Source organism: Chiloscyllium plagiosum, chromosome 28 (genome assembly GCF_004010195.1).
Source record: "Chiloscyllium plagiosum isolate BGI_BamShark_2017 chromosome 28, ASM401019v2, whole genome shotgun sequence".
Lineage (NCBI taxonomy): Eukaryota > Metazoa > Chordata > Chondrichthyes > Orectolobiformes > Hemiscylliidae > Chiloscyllium > Chiloscyllium plagiosum.
In genome coordinates, this window is record NC_057737.1 from 15,392,957 (window position 1) to 15,412,767 (window position 19,811).

General features: G+C 40.1%; 1 protein-coding gene across 3 annotated transcripts in view; it reads left to right on the forward strand.

The window, feature by feature from the left end:
- nek8 (NIMA-related kinase 8) overlaps window positions 1–19,811 on the forward strand; it is a 119,776-nt gene that overhangs the window by 97,637 nt on the left and 2,328 nt on the right. For all 3 annotated transcript variants that reach the window (XR_006315785.1, XR_006315786.1, XR_006315788.1), the window contains one exon: window positions 17,945–18,093. The gene's annotated coding sequence lies outside the window, so the exon portion shown is untranslated. The remainder of the gene's footprint in view (window positions 1–17,944; window positions 18,094–19,811) is intronic.

Consider the following 19,811-nt stretch of genomic DNA (forward strand, 5'->3'; position numbering starts at 1 on the left):
GCATATTCACATGACACATTTTGTAAGATTTCTTTCTGTCTGGAGTCATTATCAAATAGTTCACCTCACTCCATTTCCTTTCAACTTGATAAGGTCCACTTAACCTCACTTTTAAAGGTTTGCTGGAAGTAACACTAACAACTTATCCCCGATAGCAAAATTGTGAGTTTTTGATTTCTTGTCTGCTTCCTGTTTCCATGATATACTGTAATGCTTTTTAAATGCTATCTATCCAAATTCCCTGCTCTATTTAATTGTTCCCTAAAATTTGACACATAGTCCAAATATATGGTCTCTGAATAATGACTTACCAATTTCTCTTTAATCAATTTTAGTGTTCCTCTCACTTTGTGCCCAAAAAACTAATTCAAATGGACTGAATTTGGTTGATCATTTGGTGCATCTGTAATCACAAAAAGTGCAAATGGAATTCCCTTATCCTAATCATTTGGATAATCTTGACTGTAAGCCCTCAACATGGTCTTTAATGTCTGATATCAACTTCTAGTACTCTCTGTGATTCTGGATGGTATGCAGTAGGTTTGAATTGTTTTATGCCTAAGCTGTCCATAACTTCCTTGCATAATTTTGATGTGAAGTTTGACCCTTGATCTGAATGTAACTCTGTGGGTAGTCCGTATCTAGTGAAAGATTTTGAATAATTCCTCTCTAATCCTTTTAGCTGTAATATGGTATAATGGAATGACTTCTGGAAATCTAGTGAACACATCTATTATTGTTAACAAATACTGTTTCCCACTTCTTGTTTGAGGTAGGGACCTAGGCGATCAATTAAGACTCGAGTAAAAGTTTCCTCAAATGCAGGAATAGGTATTAAAGGTGCGAGTTTTATTACTGCCTGTGGTTTTTCAATTACTGATATGTATGACATGGTTGGTAAAATTCAACTACATCCTTGTGCAGTCCAGGCAACTAAAAATGTTTTTGTATTTTAGCTTGTGTTTTTCTCACTCCTAAATGACTGTGTACTACCGCAACACCTCCTTTCTATAACCCAGTGGCAATACGACGTGATGAACCTCTGCCCATTTCTCATCTGCTTGAATATGTGATGGTTTCTAGTTCCTCCTTAAGACATCATTTTTAAGATAGTAGCATTTGGGGATACATTTGGATTCTTGTTCCTTGTATGCCTTTTGATACAATTACTTTAAGTTTTCATCTTTCTGCTGTAACTCAGTTAATTTATCTGAGTTAAAGATGTCTGCTGTGTCATCTATCTGCTCCAGGCTTGTGTCAACCATTTGCTCAAACAGGGTCTCTGCTTATTCCAATTCAACTTCCTTACCTGTATTCTTTGATCTCTCCTGTTTCAACTAGTGACTTTGTGACCTTATTACCACACAGTCCGGAAAAATCCAGGGATATGTGTCCTGCAATAGTTCAATTGCCTGGGATTTCACTGGCTTTTCAAACACAGTAGGCAGCGTTCCTGCCTGTGAACCAGCTATATCATTAGCAGGACAAATTGAATTCCTGGAGCTGAGAGTTGGTCCAGTACTCATGCCAAGACTTCTCCAATCTTCACTGGATACTCTCACCTCACTTTACATAATTGAGTGCTTCTTGTCTCCCTGTGAATTCCCGTTACTAGCACTTTTTGTGGCAATAGTCCTTTGAAGATATATATCTCACCTTTCAACATCACAGTTTGAGAAGATCGTGTATCTCTTAATATTGTAATCTCTTTACCTGCTGCTCATGGCCTATGCAAGTAAACTTTACCTTCACAGGTTTATGGTTTAAGAAGATCTGGCACTTCCTCCTTAACCAACCTCTGACCAGGTTGTACATTTTGGTGCAGCTTTCTAGTCTCCACTGTGCTTTACGTTACCACTCCAACAAAAATCACTGGCTTACCCTGTTTTCCTATATCTGGCTTCCCAGTGCTTTTCCTAGTTCACCAACATTGTGATTTCATGTGACCTACTTTATTGCAGTGAAAACACCAGAGCTTTTTAATTTCTCTTTCCCCTTCAAGTGTTTCCTTTTTACCATGTAGTAGGTTATCCATATAGTCTTCACTGAGATCTACCTTTCCCTTTTCATGTGAAGATTTTCCTTTTCCCCAATTTCTATACCTCACAGATTGAAATTGATCTTGAAAGCCAAGCTTTGATTTATGGACCACCTCATAATCATCAGCCATTTCAGCTGTAAATCTTGCCATTTTAACTCTCTACTCTTCCACATGAGTTCTCACTACGTCAAGAAGTGAATTTTTGTACTCCTGAAAAATAATCGTCTCTCTAGGAGCGTCACAGGTTTGCTCTATTTTTAATGCCCTTATCCACCTATCCAAATTACCTTGTTTGATCCTTTTAAACTCAATGTAGGTTTGACCATGGTCCCTTCTTAGATTCCTGAAACGTTGTCTGTAGGCTTTTGGCACAGGTTTATGTGTACTTAAGATGGCTTTCTTCGCCTCCTCATACGTCCCAGATACCTCCTCTGATAGTGCTGCAAATACCTCACTAGCTCTACTTACAAGTTTTGATTGGATCAACAAAACCCACATGGTCACTGGCCACTGCATTTGTTTAGCCACCTTTTCAAGTGAGATGAAAAAGACTTCCACATCTTTCTCATAAAAATTAGGCAATGCTTGAATATATTTAAACAGTTTCTCACCTTTGGCTACGATGGGTTTGCTCATCCTCACACTCTTCCTCACTAAGTTTACCTTCAGCCTTCATCATCATCCTTTTAAGCTAACTTTCTTGTCTAAGTGCCAATTTCTGAAGTTCAAACTCCCTTTCTTTCTTTCTTTCTTTCTTTCTTTCTTTCCTCTCTCCCTCTCTCTACTTTTCTCTCCTCTCTCTATGTTTAATTGTAATTCAAACTGTTTCATTTCTGTTGCCCTTTCCTTGTCTTTTGCCTCTGACTCAAGCAGCTTCATTTTCAATTGAACTTTAGCCATCTCTAAACATTCTGATGGCACTTCCAGCAAATTTAAATGCTAAGCTATTGCTGTAATTATCTCTCCTTTCTTCATGGCAGGAGGCAGCTCCAAGTCCAGCTTGTCTGCTAATTCCAGCAGCTTGGCCATAATCACCTTTTGAAAAACTCCCAAAGTCACTTCTTCCACACCCAGAAAGCTCTTGGTGACTGAAAGAGCCATTGCTATCCCAAGCACTGTTTAAACTAACCAAACCAAACACTAACTCCTATCACTTGCTGCCTTCGAGTCCAGCAACCATAATCCCAATTTGGAAATATAGAACAAATCCTGCAAAGAGCCCCAAATCTGTTATAGACCAAGCCAGACCCCCTCAAAACATTTCAATAAAGTAGGCCAGACCCTAATTTGCTAGTTATCTTAAGCAGGTGTATAGCGGATATTCCAGGAGTGATGCAGCTGATCAAACCACTTAATTTGAAATGAAACAGAGTTTATTTACAAGATTACCAAATGAAACACAACCAAAAGAGAACAAAATATAGAGTAACAACCTATCCGTCAACCCAACAGATTAATTATGTTGTTCCAAATACTTGCAACAATCACCATAAACACCCCTTTGCAAAAAAAGAAAAATCAAACACAGGTTCTTATAGGAAAGATGTCAGAGAGAGGGTGGATCAGCATGGACCTGCCTCTTTGGGTCCAGCAGTTTCACAATGATTGACTTCTTTCAGTGAACAGTCAGACTGCTAAAACCAAACCAGAGAAAAGCTGAGCTGGGAGAACTAGCCACTCCCCTTTCAGTGTACAAGTTTTCTTTTAAAACTTGAAAGCCTTTTGCTTGAGGAGGTATCTGTTAGCTATAATGTTCAGGGATGTGCAGGTTAGGTGCATTAGTTAAAGGTAAATGGAAGGGAATGGGTCTGGGTGGGTTACTGTTCGGAGGATCGGTGTGGACTTGTCGGGCCAAATGGCCTGTTTTCACACTGTAAGAATTCTATGAACCTATGATTCTAGATAATCAAACTGGCCCTAAAACCCTTCAAACCTAGAATTTTTGGAATCGCGGGTTTTATGATCTTGCTGAAAAAAAATGCCAAGGCAACATAACCTCGTTAAAGGAGCAGCATTGTCACACGTATAATGTGAATAAGTGTGAACGAGTCAATTTTGACAGGAAGCATAGAAAACAATATGATATTTAAACAGAGAGAGATTGCAAAACACAGAGGGATCTGGGTGTCCTGACACATGAATTACAAAGGTGAATGTGTAGGTGCAACCAGTGACTAAGAAAGCAAATGGATTGGTGGTGTGTAAGGGGAATGGAATATAAAGTAAATAAGTTTTTCCACAGCTGTAAAGGGTTTTCCTGAGAACAATTCTGGAGTACTGTGTACAATGCAAGTTTCCTTATTTGAAAAAGGATACAATTACAATAGCAGAATTTCAGAGGCAGTTCACTTGACTCATTCCTGGGATGGGGGAGTTTTGAAGAAATGATGAACAGGTTGGACTTGTACTCATTCAAAACTGGAAGAATGAAAGGTGATCTTATTAAATGTGTATTTGTATAAGGATTTGATGGAATGGATTCTAGGATAATATTTCTACCTGTAAGAAAAAGGAGACAAGGTTTAAGAATGAGAGGTCTTCCTTTGTTTTCTTTTAAAGGGTAATTATAGAATACCCTTCCCCAGAAGTAGTGGTAGCTGGGTCACTGAGTTCATTTAAAGGTGAATTAGCTGAAGTCTTTTTTTGACAAGGGTGCCAAAGGTTACTGGGGTGTGGCAGATGGGAGTTGTGACCATAACAGCTCAGCTATGATCTTATCATGTTTGAAAAGCCATATGGCCTATATTCCTCATTAGGACATTTGATTTGACCCAAAATTGACCAACCATTTTCTTCACTAGGAGGTTTTGTGTTACAGTTGCTATCATGGTTCTGTTCATATGGATATAGCTTCTGTGGTGCAATAAATTTTGCATACTACTCTTTCTCTTCTGGAGCTAGATTCCAATTTGGACCAATTGGATAAAATCTCTGTGCATAATCTTATAAGGCCCTGAAGGAAGTGGGCTATGGCAAAAGAGGTTGCAGAATTATGGAAGAGTTTGACAGGCCTATTTCGATGTTGGGAACAACTCGCACCTTTTAACTAATTTACGTGCATAGAGATGAGCTTCTCACTAGTGGATTATTACATGTTAAGGACCTTATTATCTGCAAATTTCCCCCCATTAATATTTAGCTTCCTATCTTACCACCTTCATGAGCAAACCAGATGCTGAGAATTCTCAACATGGAAGTCAGAGCGAGTATGTGATGACTTCAGCTCGCCATTTACTCCATAGGACCTCTATGTTGGACACTGGTCATCATCACCTCATGGAAAGCTCCATAGGCATTGGCCGCATGTTCCCCATGTCCATGAGCATCCAACATGTGCAGGCCTCTAAGAATCCTCATGCACATCTCTAATCCATTTACAGTACACATCTGCACATCAATGCTGCACCTCAGATGGCATCAGCAACTATCATTAAAATGCTGCAGCAAAACAATTTGCATTTGGGGAAACACCCAGATCTTGGACTAGATCTGGCTGTATCTGCAGTCAATCATTTTGCACACACTCATTCTGAGCCTACCTGGATGCTCATAGTGTCCCTGCCATGCCTTTGGGAAGTCAAGATGTTGCAGGTAGAACATGAGCTTTGCTGGGAAGTGGGTGCAGAAGCAGAGACAGAGTGAGTATAAGGAATTGGAGAGTAAATGGTGGCACTTAAGCTGATGGAGTAGAGAAAGTAATTGACCTTCTACATTGCTTATACATACTTCCATATAGCTGACACTGCACTGACCTGGGGCAACCTTGCACCTGGCTGGCATGCTATGTATGGTGTCCTGAGCTCTGGGTGCACAGCAGCCTTTTAAAGATGGCATCAGGGCCTGGGATGACTTTAATTCTGTGAGGCCTTGGCTGAGGCGACTTGTTCTGGGAATGGTGCTTGGGAGAATGGAGCTATAATAGGGCCAGAGGGGAGCCATGAGGCAGATTAGTTCCTTAATTAGATGGGTTTAGTCAGCGAGAGATCTCGCAGGATGTCGCTGTGAGGAACCATCCCAAATACATGACGAAATTGACACTTAGTCATAAAGGGTCAGGTTCAGTCCATTGCCTTGATCAGCTATGAGGTCTCCTAGTGAAATTAATTCTGATATTCAATTGTACAGGGCTCATTATTTGCTTCAAATGATCAGTTCTGGTGATGTGTGTGTAAGAAATAACATTCATCCTGCTGGCTACCTGTGTATTGATTTATTTCAAACTTTCAGTATGTGTATATTTTTACATTAATTGCTTAGTGAATCAGAAATTTGGTTTGCAGGAACCAGCCTGATGATTGTATGTAGAAATGTGCATTTGTATTTGAGTTAAAGTGCAATATTGCAATAGACTTTGTTTTCGATTGTACCTGGCTCATGTGTTTGAATGTGTTTAAAGAGGAAAGTAAAGCACACATGGCCCTTAATGAATTGCTAAATTCTTCTTACAGAAAACAGAAGTGTAAAATCTCACTCTTTAACCTCAACTCTAATCAGCAGGTTCCTTCAGCTTTGATATTTTCCCGAGTTTTATTTAGATGCCTTTAGTAGATCTTGAAAGGGTTCAGAAAAGATTTACAAGGATGTTGCCAGGGTTGGAGGATTTGAGCAACAGGGAGAGGTTGAATAGGTTGGGGTTGTTTTCTCTGGAGCGCGGATGCTGAGGGTGACCTTCTAGAAATTTATAAAATCATGGGCATGGATAGAGTAAATAGACAAGGTAATTTCCCTGGGAGGGGGAGTCCAGAACTAGAGGGCATAGGTTTAGGGTGAGAGGGGAAAAATTTAAAAGGGACCTAAGGGGCAACCTTTTCACACAGAAGGCGGTGCATGCATGGAATGAGCTGCCAGAGGAAGTAGCAGAGGCTGTACAATTAGAACATTTAAAAGACATTGGATGGGTATAAGAATAGGAAGGGTTGAAAGGGATGTGAGCCAAGTGCTGGCAAAAGGGACTTCATTAGGTTAGGGTATCTGGTCGGCATGGACGAGTTGGACTGAAGGGTCTGTTTCTGTGCTGTACATTTGGATGACTCTATCTGACAGTAAGGACTACATATTCAAATCTCAGTGTCTCTTGAGTTAAAAGTTTTCTGATTCTTATTGTTATCCAGGATCTGCTGCTGATCCCAGTATGTATGAGAGTGGGATAAGTTGAAGCATGATCTCAACTTGTCTGTCATTACCCAAGAGTGGAACAGCCCACTGACATGTGCAGTCAAAGCTCATACATGTAATGGCAAATATTTATACAGGTTTCTGATGCTTGCTTCTCTTCTAATATGGAGTTGCCATTCTCAGATTGGAGGGGATTAATTGGACTAGGACAGAAAAAATGTGAAGATAGCACACAGTCTTTAAATGTTATTACTTTTTGACTGTCTTGTATCCATATAATTGCTATAGATCCACAGATTAAAGTACTTTTCATTCTATTATACTCAGAAACAAATGTAGTTAGAATTGTATCACAGAATTTCATTTTATAGCATGGACTTGTTGAAGAAGTTACAGAATTTAAAAATTCATGTATCTTAATTTTACCTTCTAATCTGCTTCACTTTACTTTTAGTGTAGCAGAGACCAAACCAACGGTTGCTTAACAGTGAGACAATAAACCACTATTTGTAACTACAAGTTTGAATGTTTCATAGTGCAAATAAATTCTTCCACTTCAACTAAAAGCATCAACACATTTAAGATATCAATATCAATTGTTAAAATTCAGTTTGATTCTGTGGGCCTCAACTCTGTGAACATTTACAAAATGCTGGACAACATCGTTGTGAGATAAATAAGAAATTCTTCATATGCTGACAGACGCTGCGTTGCCTCAGATTTCAAAGCTGATTGCAGTATTGTATTCAAACAAGATTATCCTGTTTCATATGGTCTCAGACAGAATTGATGTGGTTCCTTGCTGTCAGTGATCAGTATTTCTTGTGTGGAGTTTGCGTGTTTTCTTTATCCTCAGAATGATTGCCCAAATTTAAGTAGTTTCAGCAACAAGCTTTAATTTAAATAATTTCAGAAGAGATCTTTTTTCACGAGTGTTTTTTTTAAAGAAACAGGTTATTTATTATCCCACACGTTTCCTGGTGTTTAATAATGCACCATCTCACTCACTTGACTGACACACACCACCATCTGCCAGCAGATTAAATATGTATGAAAAAAGAAACAATTCTAATACAATTTATAATTGTTGCAGTCTCTCTTTCATGGCAGGCATGAAGTTTCTTGGATGTGTTGAAGCTTTTAGTTGAAGTGAAGGTCTTATACAACAGAGAATTCACAATGGGCTGCAAGCTCCTTGTAGTCAGATTTCCAAGAGGTTGTTTCTCAGGTGAACTTCAATTCAAGACAGGTTAAGGAGAGTGTTTCTCTCACTTTCAAAATATGGCTGATTATTACCTTGGCTGCGTAGTTAATTGCAGCTTATTTGTGGGCAGTCTTGTGGACTTCTGAAGAACTGTGTTTCCAAGCACATTTTGTTCTGTTTTAAAAGCGTACTGAAAGCATGGCTGGCTTATTATGTGACCTCCACCAATTCAGTCCTTTTTCTAAATAAATTGAATAACTTGGTTGATTCTGCATTCTTTATAGTGTTTCAAATTCTTAAATTGTGAAAGCCAGTCAGGGTCTTTGTATATAAATGACTCATTCAGTTTGAAATTACCCTCTTCAGGAAAAGATATTGAGTCAACATGAGTCTGGATGTTTCTTTTTGTTTCCTTTGGAGATACAGGAATGTTTCAATCCACAACAGAAGTTGACTCATCTCAGGCAGCCATACTTTTGCAGCTTTCTTATAGCTTGTTTTTAAAATATAAAAATTAGTTTGAAGTTTAGTGTGCATTAGGGCATGACAATACTTAACCTTGCTATATAAAATAATAATTTTCAAAGCTGCTTTTCCTTGCTTGTCAAGTTTAAGGAGGAAATGTCAACCAGCATTTGCTCTGATTCGAATATTGCCATAAACACAGACATGCAAATCTTCAATGATCACTTGGCACAGATATATTGGGTCTTTGGTTGAACATCTCATTTTAAGGACAAGATCTGATGTACAGCACTCCTGTGTTACAGACCTGGTGTTGCTGGTTGATTTTATGAACTGAGTAATTTTCAAACCATAATTTTCTGACCCAGAAATGGTGGAGCAAACTCTCCTGTAGGAGCAGAATATTTAATGGCTAGGTCAATGAAAATTGAGTTTTCTGACCTCATGCCAGCAGACTGTACATAACTAACAAGTACAGGATGCTGATGATTTATTTAGCGTCTTAATTTATGGGATATATTCCAGGTTATGCACAATTGGAAATGAAAATTAATGATTTGTGTAAGGCCAAGAAAATTACAAGTTAATTTCCATACAAAACTCCGAAAGGAATCCAGGTGATGAATGCCAACTAAAATATGGGTTCAGTGAATCTACATATAGAAAATATTTTTATCTGAATACAATGTAGAAACATGTGTTGCTTAAGGGTTAATATGCTGCCTGATGCCAATAATGAAAAGAAATATAAAGCATAGCTTGATTGTGAAAATGTTGATTACCTTAAGTTACAATGATTCATATTGATTAAGAGCAGAACTGCTGCATCTATTAGTGCGTTTCTAGAATCATATCTGGTGAGCATAAGGCAATTTTTCAGATTATTTTTACAATAGAAGGCAAAAGCCTCAGGTTTAACACATCTTGTTGGATCTGGGCAGGATTGGTCTTTGGATGCTGAAAATGTGTTGCTGGAAAAGCGCAGCAGGTCAGGCAGCATCCAAGGAACAGGAGAATCGACGTTTCGGGCATAAGCCCTTCTTCAGGAATGAGGAAAGTTTGTCCAGCAGGCTAAGATAAAAGGTATGGAGGAGGGATTTGGGGGAGGGGCGTCGGAAATGTGATAGGTGGAAAGAGGTCAAGGTGAGGGTGATAGGTCAGACTGGGGTGGGGGCGGAGAGGTCGGGAAGAAGATTGCAGGTTAGGAAGGCGGTGCTGAATTCGATGGATTAGACTGAGACAAGGTGGGGGGAGGGGAAATGAGGAAACTGGTGAAATCCGAGTTCATCCCTTGTGGTTGGAGGGTTCCTAGGCGGAAGATGAGGCGCTCTTCCTCCAACCGTCGTTTTGTTGTGGTCTGGCGATGGAGGAGTCCAAAGACCTGCATATCCTTGGTGGAGTGGGAGGGGGAATTGAAATGTTGAGCCACAGGGTGGTTGGGTTGGTTGGTCCGGGTGTCCCAGAGGTGTTCTCTGAAACGCTCCGCAAGTACAATCATGGCTGATCTTCTATCTTCATGCCATAGTCCCATTTTCTCTCCTTACTCCCTGATTCCCTTAACATTTAAAAATCTAGCTATCTCTTTTATGAATAGATTCAGTGTTCTGACCTTTATAGCTTTATGATACAAATTTCCATGGGTTCACTAACCTTAGAATGAAAAAACTCAGTCTCATATCCTGACACTGTAATTTCTGGTCTTGACTCCCTAACCAGGAAAATATCCTTCATACATCCAGCATTCCCTCTAATTTTCTTACCAGCTATGGGGGAGTGTGAGGCCTGTGCATAGCAGTTACTTGGAGAATTAATGTCCCAATGCCAGTTGTCCTGTGCATGTGCACAACCACACAGTTTACAGGGAATGTTGCCTGTTGCTAGTTTGTGCAGCCCTGTTAGACTTGTATGCATTTCAGTGAGATCCCCTCTCACCCTTCTAAACTCTAATAAATGGGAGCCCAGTCAAACCAACCTTTCCTCATAGGACAATCCTTCCATCCCCAGCATCAACCAAATAAACCTCCATTGCATTCCTTCTTTGGAAAGTATATATTTTCTCAGATAGGGAGTCCTGAACTGCACCAATACACCAGGTGTGGTCTCACCAAGGCATGCAGTAGATATTTCTCCTTCTGAACTCAAATCCTCTTGCAATGAAGCACACTGTATCATTTGGTTTCCTACTTGCTAGCTGCACCTGCCTGTCTACTTTAATTGTCTGGTGTAAGAGGACAACCAAATCCCTTTGTCCATCCACCTTTCCCAATGTATCACAATCTTAGTAAGACTCTTCTATTTGCCGTACTGAAGTGTATAACTTCACATTTTGCCACATTATGCCATGTTTACGGGGCCTGTCATGAGCTATGCCCCACTCTGAAAAACACATTAGCCCAAGATTCCCTCCATGGAAACAGACTGTCCTCATGGGACGATTTGTCTAGACTCTCCATGTACACTACCTCCAGATGCAATAACAGAAGCTGATGTTTTGGATTGTGCTAGATAACGGCATGAAGAACACTCAATAACCAGTTAAAAGAAAAGGAGGTCTTGATTTGATTTGACTTATTACTGTCACATGTACTGAGGTACAGCAAAAAGTGTTATCTTATGTGCTTTCCAGGCATATCGTACCATACAAGTGCAGTAAGGTAACAGAACAGAGTGCAGAATACAATAACTGAATGCAAACAAAATTAGCTAAGCTATAATGAACTCACTCCTCCATGATTGTAACATAATGATCTTGTGTATAAGACACATCAGAACAAATCTTGCATCATGCATAAATGGACGCTATGTGCGCCGACGTGGGACAAACAGTCGGGTGACCCTAGAAACCTGAAGTGTTATACTGATCAAAGACTTTACTAAAATAGAGTGATCAAAGAGTGCATTGAATTAAGGCATGCTATTAAGTGCCAATGTTTTGTTTCCATTAGTGAGTGTTTCCTTCTGCCTTAGACGTAGTCTTAGTAATAGACTATTAAATATGTTTTCAGCAATGGAAATGGTAGTGTTAGAATTGTCTGAAAAGATATTGGGCTGTATTCTGTAAAATAAGGTAATGTAAACATTTTTCCAAATGCTTCTAATGGAATGATCTTTTGAAACACAAAGTAAAAATAGATTGATAGATAGTCCAGTGAAGCTGTGACTCCCTAATATAAAGAAGATTCTATTAGATTGTGTCAATTGGAGGCAGTGAGGCACTATTACATTTATAGGTCTGTGGCTTACAAGAGACCCAAGATATTTGTTTGCACTCTGTAGGATAAATAGATTTGCCCCTCCTCCTTTCAAGCCCAATGAACTGCAGAGGTCATTGCAGATTTATAAATGTACTGTTAAATTAAGGCAGCCGGTTTCAGGAAGGTAAAGATGGAGATTCAGGCATCCTGCAATTTCATTGATCTCAATCTCTACTTTACATATGGCCCATGAAATTGGCACAAGACTTTAAGAGAGGCAGAACATTTGTGCAGAGGTAATTTTCTCTAGAGAAAAGGAATAGAGTTCTTGCATTGCATGTGAGTTGGTGCATATTTTAATGTCCCTGCTGTACATTTCCAAGTATGATTCTCCTTTATTGGTTCTTTTGCATCCTCTTCAATAGTCATAAGTGTAAGAGACGACCATTCAGTCCAATGTGTCTTTATCAACTGTTTGAAAGAACTATGCAATTAGACTTATCTCTCACACCCCTACAAATATCTCTTGAAACTTACCATCGAAGCTGCTATTACCACCTTTCAGGCAGTTTAAATGAGTCAATTAAAATCTTGTTTCCTTCAATTTTTCTAATGTAGAGTTTCTCTGCATAGGACATAGTGCAGTATAGCACAGGACCAGGCCCTTTGGCCCATCATGTTTGTGCTGACCACAATGCTATTCTAAACTAATCCCAGCTGCCTGCACATGGCCCATGCCTATCCATTGTCTGACTGTTCATGTGTCTGTCTAAATGCTCTTAACTTTGCTGTTGTATTGCTTCTATCATCTCCCAGGCAGTGAATTCCAGACATCTATCATCCTCTGTGTGAAAAGCATTCCTCACACATCTCTTTTAAACTTTACCCCCTCTCACCTTAAATCTATACCCCCTATAATTTGACATTTCCACCCTGGGAAAAAGACTCCGACTATCCATCCTATCCACTCCTCATAATCTTATATACTTTTATCAAGGACATTAAATAGCTTTGTCAAATAGAGTTAAGGAGAATTCAAAGGGTTTTTACAAATACTTTAAGGACAAAAGGGTAACTGGAGAGAGAATAGGGCCCCTCAAAGATCAGCAAGGTGGCCTTTGTGTGGAACCACAGGGGATGAGGGAGATACTAAACAATTATTTAGCATCAGTGTTTATTGTGGAAAAGGACATGGAAGATATACTGTACTCACTTTATACCCATGACTGTGTTGCCAAATACCAGACTAATTCCATTTACAGGTTCGCTGATGACACTACCAAATCTCAGATGGCGATGAAACAGACTATAGATGGGAGGTAGAAGACCTGGAAAAATAGTCCACTGAGAACAACCTAGCTCTTAATGCCAGCAAAACCAAGGAACTCATTATTGATTTTCGGCGGGATGCTACTCATGCTCCTCTACACATTAACAGCACAGAGATGGAACGAGTGGAGAGTGTCAAGCTTCTGGGAGTGGTCATCCACAACAAGCTTTCTTGGACTCTTCATGTGGCCGCACTGGTTACAAAGGCCCAACAACGTGTTTTCTTCCTCATGCAGCTGAGGAAATTTGGCATGACAGCAAAAACCCTTGCCGACTTTTATAGGTGCACCACCGAGAGCATTCTGTCTGGATGTAACGCTACCTCGAATGGCGACTGTACCATTCAAGATCGGATACGGTTACAGAAAGTGGTGAACTCAGCCCAGACAATCACAAAGGCCAACCTCCCATCTATAGAATCCATCTAACAGGCCCACTGTCAAGGGAAGGCGCCAGCATTCTCAAAGGTCCATCCCAGCCTGACAACAGTTTTTTGCAATGGGAGAAGGTACAGAAGCCTGAACACATGCACCAGCCAGTTTTGAAACAGTTTCTACCCGACTGTTGTTAGAGTACTGAATGGACTCACAAACTCTTAACATTCTCCTGTACTTGTGTTTTTGTTTTTGCAGCTGTTTACCTATCATTTACTTATCTATGCTACTTAACTCTGTGATCTGCCTGTATTGCTCACAAGACAAAGCATTTCACTGTGTCTCGGTATACATGACAATAAATTCAATTCAATTCAATATATAGAATGTAGGAAATAGATGGTGACATCTTGGAAAATGTCCATATTACGGAGGAGGAAGTGCTGGATGTCTTGAAAGTCATAAAAGTGGATTAATCCCCAGGACCTGATCAGGTGTACCTTAGAATTCTGTGGGAATCTAGCAAAGTGATTCCTGGGCCTCTTACTGAGATACATGTATCATCGATAGTCACAGGTGAGGTGACAGAAGACGGGAGGTTGGCTAACGTGGTGCCACTGTTTAAGAAAAGTGGTAGGGTTAAGCTAGGGAACTATAGACCGGTGAGCCAGACGTCGGTGGTGGGCAAGTTGTTGGAGGGAATCCTGAGGGACAGGATGTATGTGTATTTGGAAAGGCAAGGACTGATTAGGGATGGTCAACATGGCTTTGTGCGTGGGAAATCATGTCTCACAAATTTGATTGAGTTTTTTGAAGAATTAACAAAGAGGATTGATGACGGCAGACGTGATCTATATGGACTTCAGAAGGCATTCGACAAGGTTTCCCATGGGAGACTGGTTAGCATGGTTAGATCTCATGGAATACAGGGAGAACTAGCCATTTGGGTACAGAACTGGCTCAAAGGTAGAAGACAGTGGGTGGACGTGGAGGGTTGCTTTTCAGACTGGAGGCCTGTGACCAGTGGAGTGCCACAAGAATCGGTGCTGGGTCCACTACTTCTCATCATTTATATAAATGATTTGGATGTGAGCTTAAGAGGTATAGTTAGTAAGTTTGCAGATGACACCAACATTGGAGGTGTAGTGGACAGTGAAGGAGGTTACCTCAGATTACAACAGGATCTTAATCAGATGGACCAATGGGCTGAGAAGTGGCAGATGGAGTTTAATTTAGATAAATGCGAGGTGCTGCATTTTGTATTGTATGCAGGACTCATACACTTAATGGAGAAAGTGAGGTCTGCAGATGCTGGAGATCAGAGCTGAAAATGTGTTGCTGGAAAAGCGCAGCAGGTCAGGCAGCATCAGGGAACAGGAGAATCGACGTTTCGGGCATAAGCCCTTCTTCAGGAATCCTGAAGAAGGGCTTATGCCCGAAACGTCGATTCTCCTGTTCCCTGGATGCTGCCTGACCTGCTGCGCTTTTCCAGCAACACATTTTCAGCTCTGATCTCCAGCATCTGCAGACCTCACTTTCTCCTCAAACATTTCATACACCACTCTGAAACAGCAAAATAACCAGAGCCACTCTCTTCCCACACCCCTGCGCATTCTTCCTGCATAGATAAAATAATATGACATTATACAGAATGGAAACAGACCCTTCAGTCCAACTCGTCTGTGCCAACCAGATACCATGAAACTGATCTCGTCCCATTTGCTAGCATTTGGCCCATGTCCTTCTAAACCCTTCCTATTTATGTACACATCCATATGCCTTTTAAATGTTGTAATTGTACCGCCTCCATCACCTCTGGCAGCTTGTTCCATATACTGCGTGAAAAACTTGCCCCTCAGATTCCTTTTAAATCTTTCCCCTCTCCACTTAAACCTATGCCCTCTAGTTTAGGATTCTGCTACCCTGGGGAAAAGAACTTATCTGTTCACCCTATCCATGCCCTTCACAGTGTAATAAACCTCTATAAGGTCGCCCCTCAACCTCCAATGCTCTTTTCTAAAGACTTGCAAGTTTAAAAACACATTTCCTATAGCAGGGAGACCAGAATTGAATGCAGTATTCTAAAAGTGGCCTAGGCAGAAGTGGGTACAGCAGATGCTGGAAATCAGAGTCTAGATTAGAGAGGTGCTAGAAAAGCACAGCAGGTCAGGCAGCATCCGAGGAGCAGGAAAATCAATGTTTCAAGCAGGAAAATCAGGAATGCCCGAAACCAATGCAACATGATGTCCCAACTCTATACTCAATGCAATGATCCATGAAGGCAAATGTGTCAAATGCCTTCTTCATCAACCTGTCTACCTTTGACTCTACTTTTAAGGAACTATGCACCTGCTACTCTTGGTCTGATTGGCAACACTACCATTAGCCTACCGTTAACTGTATAAGCCCTGCCCTGATTTGCCTTTCCAAAATGTAGCACCTCAACCAATGGTCCATCTGATCAAGGTCCTGTTATATTCTGACATAATCTTTGTCACTGTCCACTAAACAACCAATTTTGGTGTCATCTGCCAACTTTACTAACCATACATCCGAATCATTTATATCAATCACATTATGAAGTGTGTGTCAAATTTTGTTTGGTAATTGATCCTGCAAAGCATCTTGAGGTACAAGGCATGGTGGCTCAGTGGTTACCACTGCTGTCTCAAGTGCCAGGGACCTGAGTTTGATTTTAGCCTTGGGTGACTGTCTGTGTGGAGTTTGCATGGGTTTCTGCGAGGTGCTCTGGTTTCCTCCTTCAGTCCAAAGATAGGCAAGTTAGATGGGTTGGCCATGAGAAGTGCAGAGTGATAGGATAAGGGTTTGGGTCTGTGTAGGATGATCTTCAGAGGTCAGTGTAGACTTGTTGAGCTGAATGGTCTCTTTCTGCACTGTGGGGTTTCTATGATTTAAGAAACTATAATGTGTTCTGATCTGCAGTATTTTCTGTTTGTCTCAAAATTGGTGGTATTATGATTTTATATCATCCATCAATGTTGCTGGGCTTAGCTTTCACCAATCTTTTCCATGATAGGCTTACACAAAAGGCACTTTAAAAGTTGCTCAGAAGGCCCCTGGTGGTGTAGCAGAATAATCCATCGCCTTTAACCACTATTTGTGTTTTGGTCAGATCTGAAGCTGAAAACACTCATTTAAGCCCCAAGAAAGCATTTTCAAATTGCATGATTGTTGTGATTGAGAGTTCAGTTTTGTAATATTGTAACTCACTGCTTACCGAGGATGATGGAAGTAGCAATGGTAAATGATTTCAAAACGAATTTGAATGGGTCCTTGCAGCGTGTGGGAAATGGGATTGAAATACTCTCGAGAGACAGTATAAACATGATGGGCCAAATGATCTCTTTCTGTGCCCTATCGCTTTATGAGTGATAGTTTTTTTTCACAATGTATATATTATATTGAACTTCAGTTTTAACAAATGTTGAGGGGTTCAAAGGATCAAAGTCAGGTTAAATGTCTATCTTAATCTTAGCAAATCGGACTCCAAAATTAAAACCTGAGCGATGCGGACACATACTGCACTTTATGCAGGTAAAAAAATAGCCGCCACCGTGGCAAATAATAGACGTGTGCTTTGTAATTCCTGAGGATCCTGTTGACATATTTAAAATGGGTTTAGAAAAAGATCTCCACCCTTTCAGTAAACGCCTCGATTATTAACACTTCATTTTAAACCACTTATCTGTGAAAGGCGATTCATTGTGTCCCTTGAATAGTGTTTGATTAGACCCACTATCCACCTCTTCTCAGTTCAGTAGCACCATTTCCAGTGGAGTAGCTGCACATTAATAACTCCGGGGAGGTGTGTACGTGAGGAAGTTTAATAAAAAAAGAACAAACGCGATGCTGGATCGGAATCCGTTTTGCATCTTTTATGAGGTGCTAACTGTGTGTACCTACCTACTTTAAAAATGTATGATCTGCGCCAGGAGCTACACAGAGTAAGTGCTGTTCGAACAAAACGTTCAGTGTTAAATCCAGATCATTAATCACATGTACCCCGTTTTTATTTAAACCTTCATTGTAAGATTCCAGTATTCAGCCTACCACGTGTGGTTATCTAACGAGCAATAGACATTAAGATACATGTTTTGAAAAGGTTTTAATTTGTTTTCAAGCTGTTTATCTCGAATTAATTATTGTTTAAGCCTTGTAAAGACAATTAGTCTTTTAAAGGATATTGCCTTTATCCTTGCAGAGAAAGAATGCCGCCTTGTGGCCAGTTCGCGACAGTGTACCTTGTGAAGAAAACATTCCAGTTCAATGATTACAGATCTTGTGGTGCAGTTGTAGTGTCTCCACCTCTGGGCCAGAAGATCTGGGTTGACAACCCACCTACTCCCAGAGGTAAGGCAGAGCATGCCTGTACAGTTTGATTTGAAATACATACAATGGTAAACTCCATGTGTTGCTTTTGCACCAATTATAAGCTTTGTGCAGACATGTGGTGAAATAATTACAATAATTACTTTTTTCTGTCAAATCGTCAAAATATGTAATACTTTTCTTCATTATCTGGTGACCCATTAAAAACTTACAGTGTGCAGACAATCCAGCACCAAGGAATAAGAAACAGCAAAATTGGAATAATACTTTAGCCTGAAAATTACATTATGGGGTTAGGCTCACAATCACTAGATTAATGTGGGTAGCTATTCTACTAGTCCAGTTTTCTTCAACTGCTTGAGGCCCGGATCAGAAGTCTATACCAGAGTGCCCGCAGTTTGTTTACCAAGTTTCCTTTTAAACATTAAGTAAGACCTATTGGGCCCCATATTTACCTACTTATTTAAACAATCACTGTCACATCTTGGAGTATAAGTCTTATTATTAGGATCACTTTAAACATCAAGTGGTTTGAAAGAATTAAAATTAATTTGACATCCCTTTGACATAAAAATGTTCAAGCAGTCTGTGTTGAGATAATTTTTGACTAGCATTATTGGACTTGAGGTAACTTGTACAGCTGGTGCAGAAGTTTACCGGGTTAATGATGATACTCATTAATCTTCTGATTAAAAAGCCAATCCTATAAATAAAGGATGTAAGTACACAGCTTGTTGATCACTGTCTGTAATCTGGAAAGGATCTATGATTTATAAATAACCTTGTATCTTTTGGATTTCACAGATAATTAATTAAGCTCTGATGTACACTTGCTGAAAATGCATAGGGAAACAAGGCAGCCACCTTGTATACAGTAAGATCTACAAACCACAATGTTATCTAATGTGACTGAGTTGGTAGCACCCTCATCTACATTAAATCTTTGTGAGTTCCAGTCCCATTCCAGTGGCTAATCTAGTCTAATAATTTAATAGAGTATTTTCAGATGTGCTGCCTTTCAGTTGAGTTTTTAAAACAGTTGCCCCCTTTGATGTGAAAAAATCCTCCTGGCAATATTTCAAAGAGGCGCAGGGATGTTGTTACTGTTGCCCAGGTCAGTATTTGCTCAAGTAGACTATCGAGCCATTATCTAGCCATTATCATTTTGTTGTTCGTGGAATCCTTGTTGCCCAGATACTGGCTGCTGCGTTCCCAACATTGCAACAGTGACAGTGCTTTGCAATGTACTTAACAAATGCAAGATACTGTGGAATCTGAAAGGAAGACAAAATGTTGGAAGTAGTTGGGGCAGGCAGCATCTGAGAAGAGACAAATAGTAAATATTTCAGGTTGATGACTTTTGTTCACAACTAGAAAAAGTACTGAGGCAGTAAGAGGGTTTGGCGGGTGGGGAGGAGAACAGAAATGACCTCTAATAAGAATGGGAGGGGGTAGAAGAGATTCAATAACAAAAATTGATTTGCTTCAAGTACAGTACTTGAATTTTGATTTAAAGAAAGATATGTAGAGTCATAGAGATGTACAGCATGGAAACAGACCCTTCAGTCCAACCTGCCCATGCTGATCAGATATCCCAACCTAATCTAGTCCCACCTGTCAGCACCCGGCCCATATCCCTCCAAACCCTTCCTATTCATATACCCATCCAAATGTCTCTTAAATGTTGCAATTGTACTAGCCTCCACCACATCCCCTGGCAGCTCATTCCATACACGTAC